We start from the raw sequence: 10,779 nt of genomic DNA, 5'->3' as shown, positions 1-10,779 counted from the left end.
AACCTGCATGCGGGCTCTGTGTGGGTGGAGGACTCAGAGGAGCCCCAGGCGGGCAGCATCCCTGGGGCCAGGTCCCTGGCAGCCCATCACGGCTTTACCATTAATGTAGAGTGACGTGTCTTCCTGTGTCCCCTGCCGAAGAATCGGACTTGGCTTCTGCTTGCCCGCCTTGTACCAATGCTGGTGCAAACACTGGTGCGCCCTTGCAGGGGCTTGCACTCCTGCCTGCAAACTGCTTGGAAATGGCTCCTGTTGGCAGTCCCTGGAAACCAACAAAAGGATGAGAATACAAAAAATCGGTCAATCTGCTCTTCTCAATCTTTGGCGTCACTGATATGTTTGAGACCCATGAGGCCATGCTCCAGGGATGTACCATTTTCTGTAGCCACTTTGCAGATATTCCAGAACCCATCCAGTACTTGTGCTTACATTTCCTTGTGTAGCATAGTTAACACCACAGCCACTTACAGCAACGACGGTACACAAACACAGCCGCGCAAGCAAGACAATGACTATGCAGAATGCAGTGAAGCTCGACTCTTTTGTACCAAGTGAACTTCTTGATGATTCACTGCTGGTCCAGATCCTGGAAAACACAGACAGAAAAGGGAAGGGCTTAACCCCTGTTAAGTTTGTCATTGGATCATTTTTGACACTGTGTCTGGCCCTGGCCCTGCTGGAGCTCCTTCACAGATTCCTCTCTTTGCAGCTTGAAAGACTGCTTTCTCAACAATCTTTTCTGCTTCAAGTGACAGCTGCTGCCAGGTGTACCCTGCCATGCATCTCACCTCCTTGGCTTTCACCAGGGGTTTTCTGTTGGGGTAGGCTCCCTCTATCCTTTTCCCAGTCAAGAGTAACCCACAAGGCAGTGGGAGCCAAGGTTTTCAGGCGCTCTGCACTCGCCTTTCTCAGGGGTGGCAAAGCGGCATTTCGTCGAGACTCCCTTGCCACAAGTAGCTCCACCGCACTAACTAGTCCTAGGAGAGTGTAGTTATGAGGACTTAAACAGAACAAATCTTTAGGCTCTTCTGCCCTGGTTATCTTCACCCTCATGGGCACAGCCTCTCACTTCTGGGATTATTGCCTCCAAAGCCATTCTCGTTGGACAAGAGAGAGGCTGGGGCTGTCCCTGGTGTCTCCTTGTCTGGTTGCCCTCGAGCACGGGATGTGTGTAATCCTGGGCTCAGGCTGCATGAAGTGGGTGGGTGGGGTGGGTGGGATTCAGAAGATGTCATGTTGTGGGGGGAAATGAACCCCCCGCTGTTTGCACCAGATTCTCCCCTTGTGATGTTTCCTCTCTGGGGCCCTGAGTGTCACGAAGCCTGAGGCTCAGCCCAGAGTCCGTGTGCGGGTTCGTGCCAAGGCCTTTGTCCCAGTGCAGCTGTCTGTGATGTGGAGGCTGCCTGGGATTCATTAGCAGAGGAAAGCTCCATGGACTCATTCCCTGCACCAGACATTGCCCCTGGAACAGGTAGGAAGCAGATCACTGCTCTCAATCCTCCACTCCCAGAACATTTCTTGGAGGGATAATGCATGAAATGTGATGGGTTTTGCTACCAAGCAGTGGAAGGCAGTGCTCAGCACACGCTCCTGACTGGTGACAAGTCCTGGACATGCACCCCGAGGCTGTTCACCCTTGTACCAGATGCTGCTTTCAGGACTGCCAGAGATCAAGGGCAAGCATTGCAGATGGGTCTCACCAAAGCACTGGGGCATGTGGAGCGTGTCAGCCCAGTCAGGTGGAGGGCTCAGCACCATCCGCCCCGGGACCCACCAGTGCTGTGGGATACAGCAGCCCTTTCAGAGCCTCATTTTTCCTTTGAGCAGATCCCTCTGGTCTCATCCTCTGCCTCTTAAAACATGAAGCCATTCGGGTACAGTCAAAATGCACATGTCCCACGTTTTTCTTGCAGGAGGGCCTAGGGTGATGGGGCTGAGAGCTGGGCCAGAAACCTTGAGAATCTGACTCCTAACTCCACCGAGTAGAGAAGATGAGCCTGGCACAGGGACCTGGCACTCCGCACCCCTGTCACTTGGGATTTTGGCAGAAACACCTAGTTTTCTTGAGGAAACACAAGTGCCAAGGTCCAGTCCTGCTCTGAGGCCCATCCCAGCACAGGGAATAGCAGTGCTTGCCCCTTGGCAGCAGGGCAGGGACTAATCTGGTGTTTCTTCCTCCCATGCAGGACATGCCTGGTTGCTGAGCAGAACCGAGGAGCAGGGTCCTGAGGAAGGGCCTGGAAAGCTGGAGCCACCATGGGCTTCCCTGGGGAGTATGGGTGAGGTGGCTTCACTGAGGCCATCGAAGGACCAGTGTCACAAGGGTCACGGGATGCCCCAAAGCAGGAGAATGTAGCAGTGAATGTGATCCCATCTCTAGTTGGGCATTGGAGTGAAGAAGGGAAAGAAGCCCGAAACAGCCCAAGGTGCAGGGATGAATATGTCATGCTGAGACACCAGAAGAGGCAGAAAGGAAAGGCGCACTGGAGAGAGACACTGCATGCAAACCAAGGCAGTGTGGGGGGTCTCAGAGGGAAGCAGGAGCCCACCGCCAAGCGCAGGGGGAGAGCCCACTCCTGCCCTGAGTGCAGGAAGAGTTTTAGCTGCCCCTCACTCTTGGCTCTGCACAAGATAAAGCATGCTGCGGAGAAGCCCCATGTACGTGCCACGTGTGGGAAGAGCTTGACCAGCCTCTCTGTGCAGAGGAGGGAGCAGCCACACGGCTGCACAAGGTGTGGGAAGAGCTTCAGGCAGCCCTCCAGCCTGGCCAGACACAGGTGCATGCACGCAAGGGAGAAGCGTTATCCTTGCTCTGTGTGTGGGAAGAGCTTCATCTCCTTGTCCAAACTGGCTCGACACCAGCTTATCCACACACGGGAGAAGCCACATAAGTGCTCTGAATGTGGGATGAGCTTTGCCCAGTCCTGCTACCTGAGCAAGCACCAGCGCATCCACACAGGGGAGAAGCCATATCACTGTTCTGTGTGTGGGAAGAGTTTCACCTACCCCTCCCACCTGGCCCGGCATCAACTGATCCACGAGCGGGAGAAGCCACATCAGTCCTCTGGGTGTGGGAAGTGCTTCCACCATTATGCCAACGTGACCCAGGACGAGGGCATCTGCACCGGGGAGAAGCCACATCAGTGCTCTGTTTGTGGGAAGAGTTTCACCTGGTCCTCTTCCCTGACCGTGCACCAGCGCATCCACACTGGGGAGAAGCCACATCGCTGCTCTGAGTGTGGTAAGAGGTTTGCCCAATCCTCCTCCCTGACCGCGCACCAGCATATCCACACTGGGGAGAAGCCACATCAGTCCTCTGTGTGTGTGAAGAGTTTCACCTGGTCTTCTACCCTGGTCTGGCATTAGCTGATACACATGGGACAGAAGGCACATCAGTGCTCTGAGTGTGGGAAGAGCTTCATTCATTCCTCCTATCTTGCCAAGCACAAGAGCATCCACACAGGAGAGAAGCCGTATCAGTGCTGTGTGTGGAAAGAGCTTCGTGCGATCCTCCCACCTGGCCCAGCACCAGCGCATCCACAAAGAAGAGAAGCCGCATCATTGCTCTTAGTGTACGGAGAGCTTCACCTACTCCTCCAGGTTATGCCGAACACCAGTGCATCTACACAGGGGAGAAGCTATATGGGAGCCCTGAGTATTGGAAAAGCTTCACCCATCTCTCCCACCCCTCCTGGAATCAGCACATGCACACCCAGAAGCATCCCTAATTCTGCCAGCAGTGCAGGAAGGGCTTGGAGATGTCTGCCTGCTCAGCAGTCACCAGTGCTGCATTCGGACAAGCACCCCCATGCCGGTGGAGTGCAGAAAGATTTTGCTCAGGCTGTGCCCCTTGTAGGGAACAATGGGAGTGCAGATCCCAGAGGCTGGCCCACAAGGATTGATTGTGGGGAGGGGCTAAGAAGAAACACCTCATGTAGAAGTCAGCCCCCATGCGGGGAAAGGAGAAGAGGAGGAAATGATCTTGCATCAGCCTTGGAGCCTGTGCATTCCCCATCCTTCTCTAAAAGCAAATAGTACTCCCAGGGGAAGAAGTGCCTTAACGGTAGGGTGCCCTCCCCAAGACAGCTGGCGTGAAATGACACCCAGGGACTTTCCGTGGCTGCCTCCCAGCTTTCTCCTTCCTCCTGGTCCAGGGCTTCTGGCATATGAGCCCCTGAGTTGAAGAGAGGAGTGCATTTCTGGCTGGGCAGCATTCCCTACCCTCCTCCCTGACCTCGCCTTTCCTCATCCCCACATCACCCCTCTCCCAGACCTGCGCATGCCCAGTAGGGTCCGCCAGGAGCTGCTACTGCCACCCCCTGAGCTGTTTGTTAGACCCGACTCTATGCAATGCCCAAAACTAGGGAGGCAGTGGATCGATGCACAAATTGCTTGTCAACTGCTTTATTCCAAGTGGAGACAGCTTCGGGCCACCTTCAATAAACAGGGGAGCTGCAGTGAATATGATTTCGTTTCATATTTATATACCTTGGTTGATGCTCATTAACGTTTACCCCACCTTTGTCTCTCCTTCGCTGCACCCTTAGTCCTTCCCACCTTAAGCTCCGCCTTTGTTTACGGCTTACTTTATTAGCGTGCAGTTGTCTTTGCATGTCACTCATTTACATGTCTTTTTGCTATGAGCGCATGCCTAAAACCCTGACCTCTGCTCCTCTCCGTCACTTGAAGTTTCCTGCTGATGTCTTCACCATCTCCAAGGTCTTGCTTGTGCTTTATCTCCTCATGATAGCTAGAGGTCTACATCTTGTTTCTTGTACACCGTGAACTATATATCGTACAACAGTACTCTGTCGTGAGGAAAATGCTTGCCTAAGTGTCTTGCAGTGTTACTTTTACCATACCATTCTGCCTTCTGGTCAGCAGCTCTGCTAAGCCACGGGTTATTGCCTTTTATTCAGCTGCCAATCCAGTGCTTCCCCAAAATCCAAGTACTGTCACCCCGACACTCTTCCCTCCCTCCCTTCCTTGCATTCTCTCATGACATCCCTGCTAGCAAAGCTCCTGGACTGAACATGGTACCTTGCGGTTGGTGTCTGTGTCCCCTGCAGAGCTGTGCCGCGGGAACCCTCAGGCCTTTCCAGGGCAGATCTCTCTGTGACTTCCCAGACCCTTCTCTTTCAGATAATTCACTGTTACGCAGAGCTTGTTGCTAAGCCTCAGGAGCAGGAGTTGGTCCCACTCAGGACTTCACCTCCCTGTCCCGCTGTGCAGCCAGGACCCTGCTGTGTTGAATGAACCTGGGCAGGAGGCAGTAGAGTCCCTTACGTGAGTGCAGTGTGGTAGGAGGGGTGAAGGCGGTGCAGCTGGTGGCAGGTCTACCTCCCCTCTGGAAGTATAAAAATATTCTCCTGGTGAAGTGCAGCACGTTGTAATCTCCTACTCAGAGTACTGAGGCCTTCCTGAAAGTGCCACAGCCATTTGACTGCATGATGATCCTCGGGACGTATACTGCTGCTCAGCTGCCCAAGGGACCCCTGCATGCCCAGGGGACTGGCCCCTGGCTGGGAGTCTGGCCCTACCACTGCTCCCCGAAGGGAGGGAGGATTGCAGGGAGGGAGACCTTCCTTCCTGGCAGTGCCTGAGCTGTTCCCGTGTGCAGAAGGCAGGGGAGCGTGTTCACACAGGTAGCTGGGCTGCACACATGGGCTGCTGCTGAGATAGCTGCCTGAGGCTGCCCCAAAGTCAGGGAGCAAGGAAGGCGGGCCTGAGCAACAGACCCCATGCCCAGATGCTGGGGGCAGATGTCAGAGACAAGGGCCCACATAGCACAGCCTTTGCACCAGAGGCAGTTGCAGGACTCTGTTCCCCTGGGACAGGAGCGGGACATGATTGCTCTGAGCTGGCCGTGGCCAGGAGCAGAGGCAGCAGTGGGGACCTGAGCCTTTGGCAGAGGGGCTGGGGTGGGATGTGGGGAGGCAGCTCCCCTGGATGGAGAGAGCAGGAGGGTGCTGAGGGCTGCAGGGCACAGGGAGACTGGAGGGTAAGAGGAGTGGTGCAGTGACTAAGGGAAGCGCTCCCCTCTTTCACCCCATGGATGGCAGATCCCTTCTCGGAGGTACGTCCTGGCTGGTTTCTGCTTTGTACTCTGCATTCTTGAGTCCTTCAGGACCTGCTCTTTCCTCTGGGACATCGTCTGTGTGATGGTGGGTGCCAGTCTTTGGTACCAGCAGTGGTATGCAGACAACCTGTCAGGGGTATATGTGCCCCGCCCAGACCTTGCACCCATGAGTGTGAGAGCGACCTGCTCATGTGTACACAAAACCTAAAGATCCCTTATTGCACGTCGCTCCCACCCCTGTGGGTGGAAGGGCCCGGCCCTGCCAGCACCGCTTCCAGGTGGGGGCCCCGGGGCCCTGCTCTGCTTCCCGGTCTCTTCCTGGCTCCAAGAAGCAGGTAGGGAAGCAGCAGGGGCTGCTGCTGAGCAGGACTGCAGAGCACGGGGCTGGGACTGGTGGCAGTGCGGAGCCTGCACCGGGGGGGTCGGTGGGGCTTTGTTTGTGTGTGCGCTTCGGCACCACTAAATTATTTCTCGCCAAATTTGTCGCTTTCTTTGCACGGAAGAGTTCTCTGCTGCAAGGGAGAACGCTAGTGCAACGGGGGATTTCCCGCCAGATTACAGCTTCTTTTCAGGGTGCATTTCTTTTGCATCATAGTGATACACGCTGCAAAGAAGTTCCCACCATTTGTATTAGGATTCGCGCCACATTATTGGCCCATTCTGAATGTAGGCACACGTGTTGGATAGCGATTGGCTTGCTAGCCGTACAAAAGGCTTGGGTAGTTTCTGCCCAAGCCGGAGGAGGGAGGACGAGAGAGATTCTGTGTGAAGATCTCCAAGCGCTGCGGACCCTCGCGGACCCGACGCGCCTCCCCTAAGCAGGCAATAGAGGCAATAGAACCGAGTCTACGGAGCTTTCGCTTCTCGCCTCTCCCTGTCGCCGAGCGCAATCCTAGACGTACCCCTTTCCTGTAACTTCGGACCCGCGGAGCCTAAGTAACTCCGGGGAAACTTTTCGAACCTAACCGAACCAGTCCTGCGGAGCCTGAACCACTCCGTGGGAGCAATCGATTTCTCGTGTTCCTCCAGTGAGGATCCAAGCGGGAGCTGTGCCTGGACACCTGTCCAGCCTACACTAATACCATCTTTGGGTGTAAGTAAACAATCTTTTCAATCAACCATTACGCCTCCGTAACTAATTCTAACTCGCGTGCGCTAAACCGCCCTGCGGTTCTCTCGAGCCCCGTGTGCCTGGGCTGCCGGCCACAGCCCGTGTGCAACGAAGACGGGCCTGGCTCGCCCCCGGCTCTAACATGGCGACGGGAATGAGATCGGAATCGCCCCCGCACATGGCGACAAAGGTGGGATCGGGGCGTGGCCCGCACAGTGCCCCGCCCAGGCTTTGCACCCATGAGGGTGAGAGCGATGTGCCCACATGTACACAAAGCCCAAAGATCCCTTATTGCATGTCGCTCCCACCCTTGTGGGTGGATGGGCCCGGCCCTGCCAGCACCGCTTCCACGTGGGGGCCCTGGGGCCCTGCTCTGCTTCCCGGTCTCTTGCTGGCTCCAAGAAGCAGGTAGGGAAGCGGCAGGGGCTGCCACTGAGCAGGACTGCAGAGCATGGGGCTGGGACTGGTGGCAGTGCAGAGCCTGCACCGGGGGGCGGGGGCGGGGGCATTGGCAGCAGGGAGCTGGGCTGGGCAATGTGCGGGTGTGAGGGAGGGTGGGGGTGTGGGGACCCCCCACATACCCCCCATAATGCACAGCCCCGGTACGCAGTGGCGGCAGCAGCAGCAGCAGTAGCCAGGGGCTGTCAGGGCACTCGTGCCTGGTGCAGGTGCCCAGCGGGCCACGGCTCCTACCTCCATTGCACGTTGCAATGGTGAAGGTGAGATCAAGGTGCCCACGTGAACACACAGCCCGAACGTTTCCTATCGCGCCTTGCCTAGTCCAGGACATTGGAAAAGTAAGGCTTCATACCAATGCCCCTCCCCAAATCTCCTCCTCTTTAGATAAGGTCAGTGTGTTGCTGAGCTTTTCCCCAGCCCAGGGGAAAACCTCCCATGTTACCCTGCGAGGGACATGGTTAGGAGGGTTGTTGGGCTCTGACCCAGGCCCTCCCTGTAGTGTGCGAACTGGAACTGACCAAAGGTGACAGGACAGGCCCCGCTGCCCCTGCCCAGCCAGCACTGGGAGGGCCCAGCTGGGCCCAGCAGTGTGCACCAGCCCCACACACTGCACGGCAGATGAAGGAGGTTGAGGGCGCTTGTGGTGTCCCAGGGTCCTCCCAGGGCTACTTCTTAGCATGTCGTTGGTGCCCACCAGGACAAGGAGCATGGGTTGTGGTCACTAGGGCGGACCAGTTTAGGGAGTCTTGGTGTAACATCTCTGATCCTGGCTGCTGCAAGGCAGCAGAGCTCGCGAGCAGAGGGGTCTGGATGGAAATGGCACCCTCTGTGCCCCGCACCAGGGAGTCTCCCACCCTCCGATCACCCTCCGAATCTTCCACCCTCCGATCACCCTACATTGTTTCCTTGCTGGGGTCGGTTGTTCCAGTTCAGATGCATCATCTGTCGATGGTGTGAGGGCTTGGTAGCTGGTGTGCAGGATTATTGGTGGGGCAATTTATGCACGTTGTGGCTTTAGTCGCTAAGTGAGCAGTGTCCAACCATTGGGGCCCTTTGCTGAGGTCCGCTCTTCAGCCCTACCTTCTTCTCCAGGTGCAGCGCCTGGCAGTAAGCATCAATTTCTGCGTGGTGTTCCCTGACGCATCACAGCCCGTGCGCCTCCTCTTGTAGCTCCTGCACCCGGCCCCAGGGCCTCCACCAGCTGCACATCCCACAAGTGGGAGTGCCCGTGCCTCTGATCCCAGCAGACGTGCCAGGTATCCCCCGCAGCCTGGAGTGCAGGGCTCCATCTGTGACCCTGGTCACGTGGCTGCCTGGGTGTGTGTGTAAGTAGGAGACCAGGCGGGTGTTAGTGCCTCCACGTGGGCTCACCAGCTGCTGCTGCTGCTGCTGCTGCTGCGGTTTAAGAGGCAGGCTCGAACCGTAGCAGGATCCCCTAGCTACCTGGCTTCCCCGGTGGCCAGGGGATTCCCAGGGTCCCTTCATGGAGCAGGGGAGGGTTGGTCCCTTGTCCCCTTTACCTGATGTCCAATGCTGGACGGCTTTCCTAAGAGTGTGGCGGGCTTTGGTTGCCAGGGGTGTGCTGTGCGGTGCTGTGCTGTGCTGTGCATTGGGCAGTTGGGGGCCAACTCAGGACTGAGTGCTCATGGGTAGCCCCTTCATGTCCCCCCTGTGCAAACTCCCGTGCAAACTCATGTGCTAGCCCAACCTGAGGGAGTAGTAGATACGCTGGGGGGTAGTGCTAGGGTTCAGAGTGAGCTAGACCACTCTAAATCCTCTAAATTGGAGGATTGGGTCAATTGGACAAATGGGCAGATCCTACAAGGACAGGCGACACGACCTGAACCTGTTCAGCCTGCACAAGAGAAGCCTGAGACGGGACCTGGTGGCCATCTATAAACTTACTGGCGGGAACCAGTGGGGTTTGGGAGAGACCTTGTTCCCCCGAGCTCCTCCTGGAGTAACAAGGAACAATGGCTAGGAGTTGTTAGGGGGTAGGTTCAGGCGAGACACGCGGAGGCGCTACTTCACTGTCGGGGCGGCTAGGATCTGGAACCAACTTCCGAGGGCAGTGGTGCTGGCTCCTACCCTGGGGTCTATAGGAGAGGGCTTCACGATTACCTAGCTGGGGTCATTTGAACCTATTTTGTTAACCCTGTCTTTTGCCAATGACTGTAAGTGTCTAACCTTTGTTGAATCCTGCCCCCCTGGGGCATTGTGGGGTCCACTTTACCCCCTGATTATGTGTGTTAAAAGGTATATGTTAAGTCCCCAGCGGTGGTCTGGCTCTGCTCTGTGGGGGGAGGAGAGTCCCTACACCTCCCACAGCGCTTGTGCACCTGCTCTGATCCCTTCAGTTGGAGAGGGGTACCTCGTGGAGTACTGCCGTGTAACACAAAAATCGAGGACTCTTGGTTCGGAGATGATACCTAAGAAAGAGCACAAAAAGTGTCTTTTTCAGGAAGCTTTTGGGCTCTCACGCCCGTCTTCCGGCACAGGGGAAATGAACGATGGTAACAAGTCCGTGTAGGTAGGGAATCAACTTCCTTTTTGCACAGAGGGAATTGAGAATGAAAGTCCGGCCCCTCCGGGTCCATCCAAGTGTGCAAAACCGGTGTGCCTCTGCCCTAGTCCTCATGTAGCCGTAGACGGACGTGGTCCCCGGCTCCCCCTGCGCTGCTGCACCTGCCTGCCTCTCCTGCCGCCAGCCCCGCTCCCCTGGGCTCCAGGGCGCAGCCCCTTCCGCTGGGGCCTGTTCCCGGCTCGGCTCGGCCCGGCCCGGCCCGGCTCACACCCGCACGCTGCAGTTCACACGCGCCCCCCGGCACGCTGCGTGTGCCACGTGCGTGTCACTGCTGGCACACCTGCACGCGCAGCACCGCTCCCAGCGGGCGGTGCGAGGGCAGGGAACGGACGCTGCTGCAGCGCTGGGTCCTGAGCTCCCGGCCCGGGCAGACCGCGGAGCGGCGTGAGACGAGCACGAGGAGTCGGGCGGGTCCAGGGCTGCTCCGGGCTCGTCTGTCTGCCCCTGCCCCTGCCCCTGCCCCTGCCCCGGGTGGGTCGGTGTGGGGGGGAGGGCTCAGCCCAGCCCTGCCCCGGGAGCGCGGCACGACCCGCCGCTGCGGTCAGC

General features: G+C 57.2%; 1 pseudogene; it reads left to right on the top strand.

Annotated features, from left to right (window-relative positions):
• The first annotated feature begins 1,274 nt into the window (after nucleotides 1–1,274).
• LOC132249249 (zinc finger protein 239-like) lies at nucleotides 1,275–4,462 on the top strand (annotated as a pseudogene).
• The last annotated feature ends 6,317 nt before the right edge of the window (nucleotides 4,463–10,779 follow it).

Source organism: Alligator mississippiensis, chromosome 1 (genome assembly GCF_030867095.1).
Source record: "Alligator mississippiensis isolate rAllMis1 chromosome 1, rAllMis1, whole genome shotgun sequence".
Taxonomy (NCBI): Eukaryota; Metazoa; Chordata; order Crocodylia; family Alligatoridae; genus Alligator; species Alligator mississippiensis.
The sequence above is the reverse complement of the archived record's forward strand: the minus strand, read 5'-3'. Positions and strand labels throughout refer to the sequence as shown.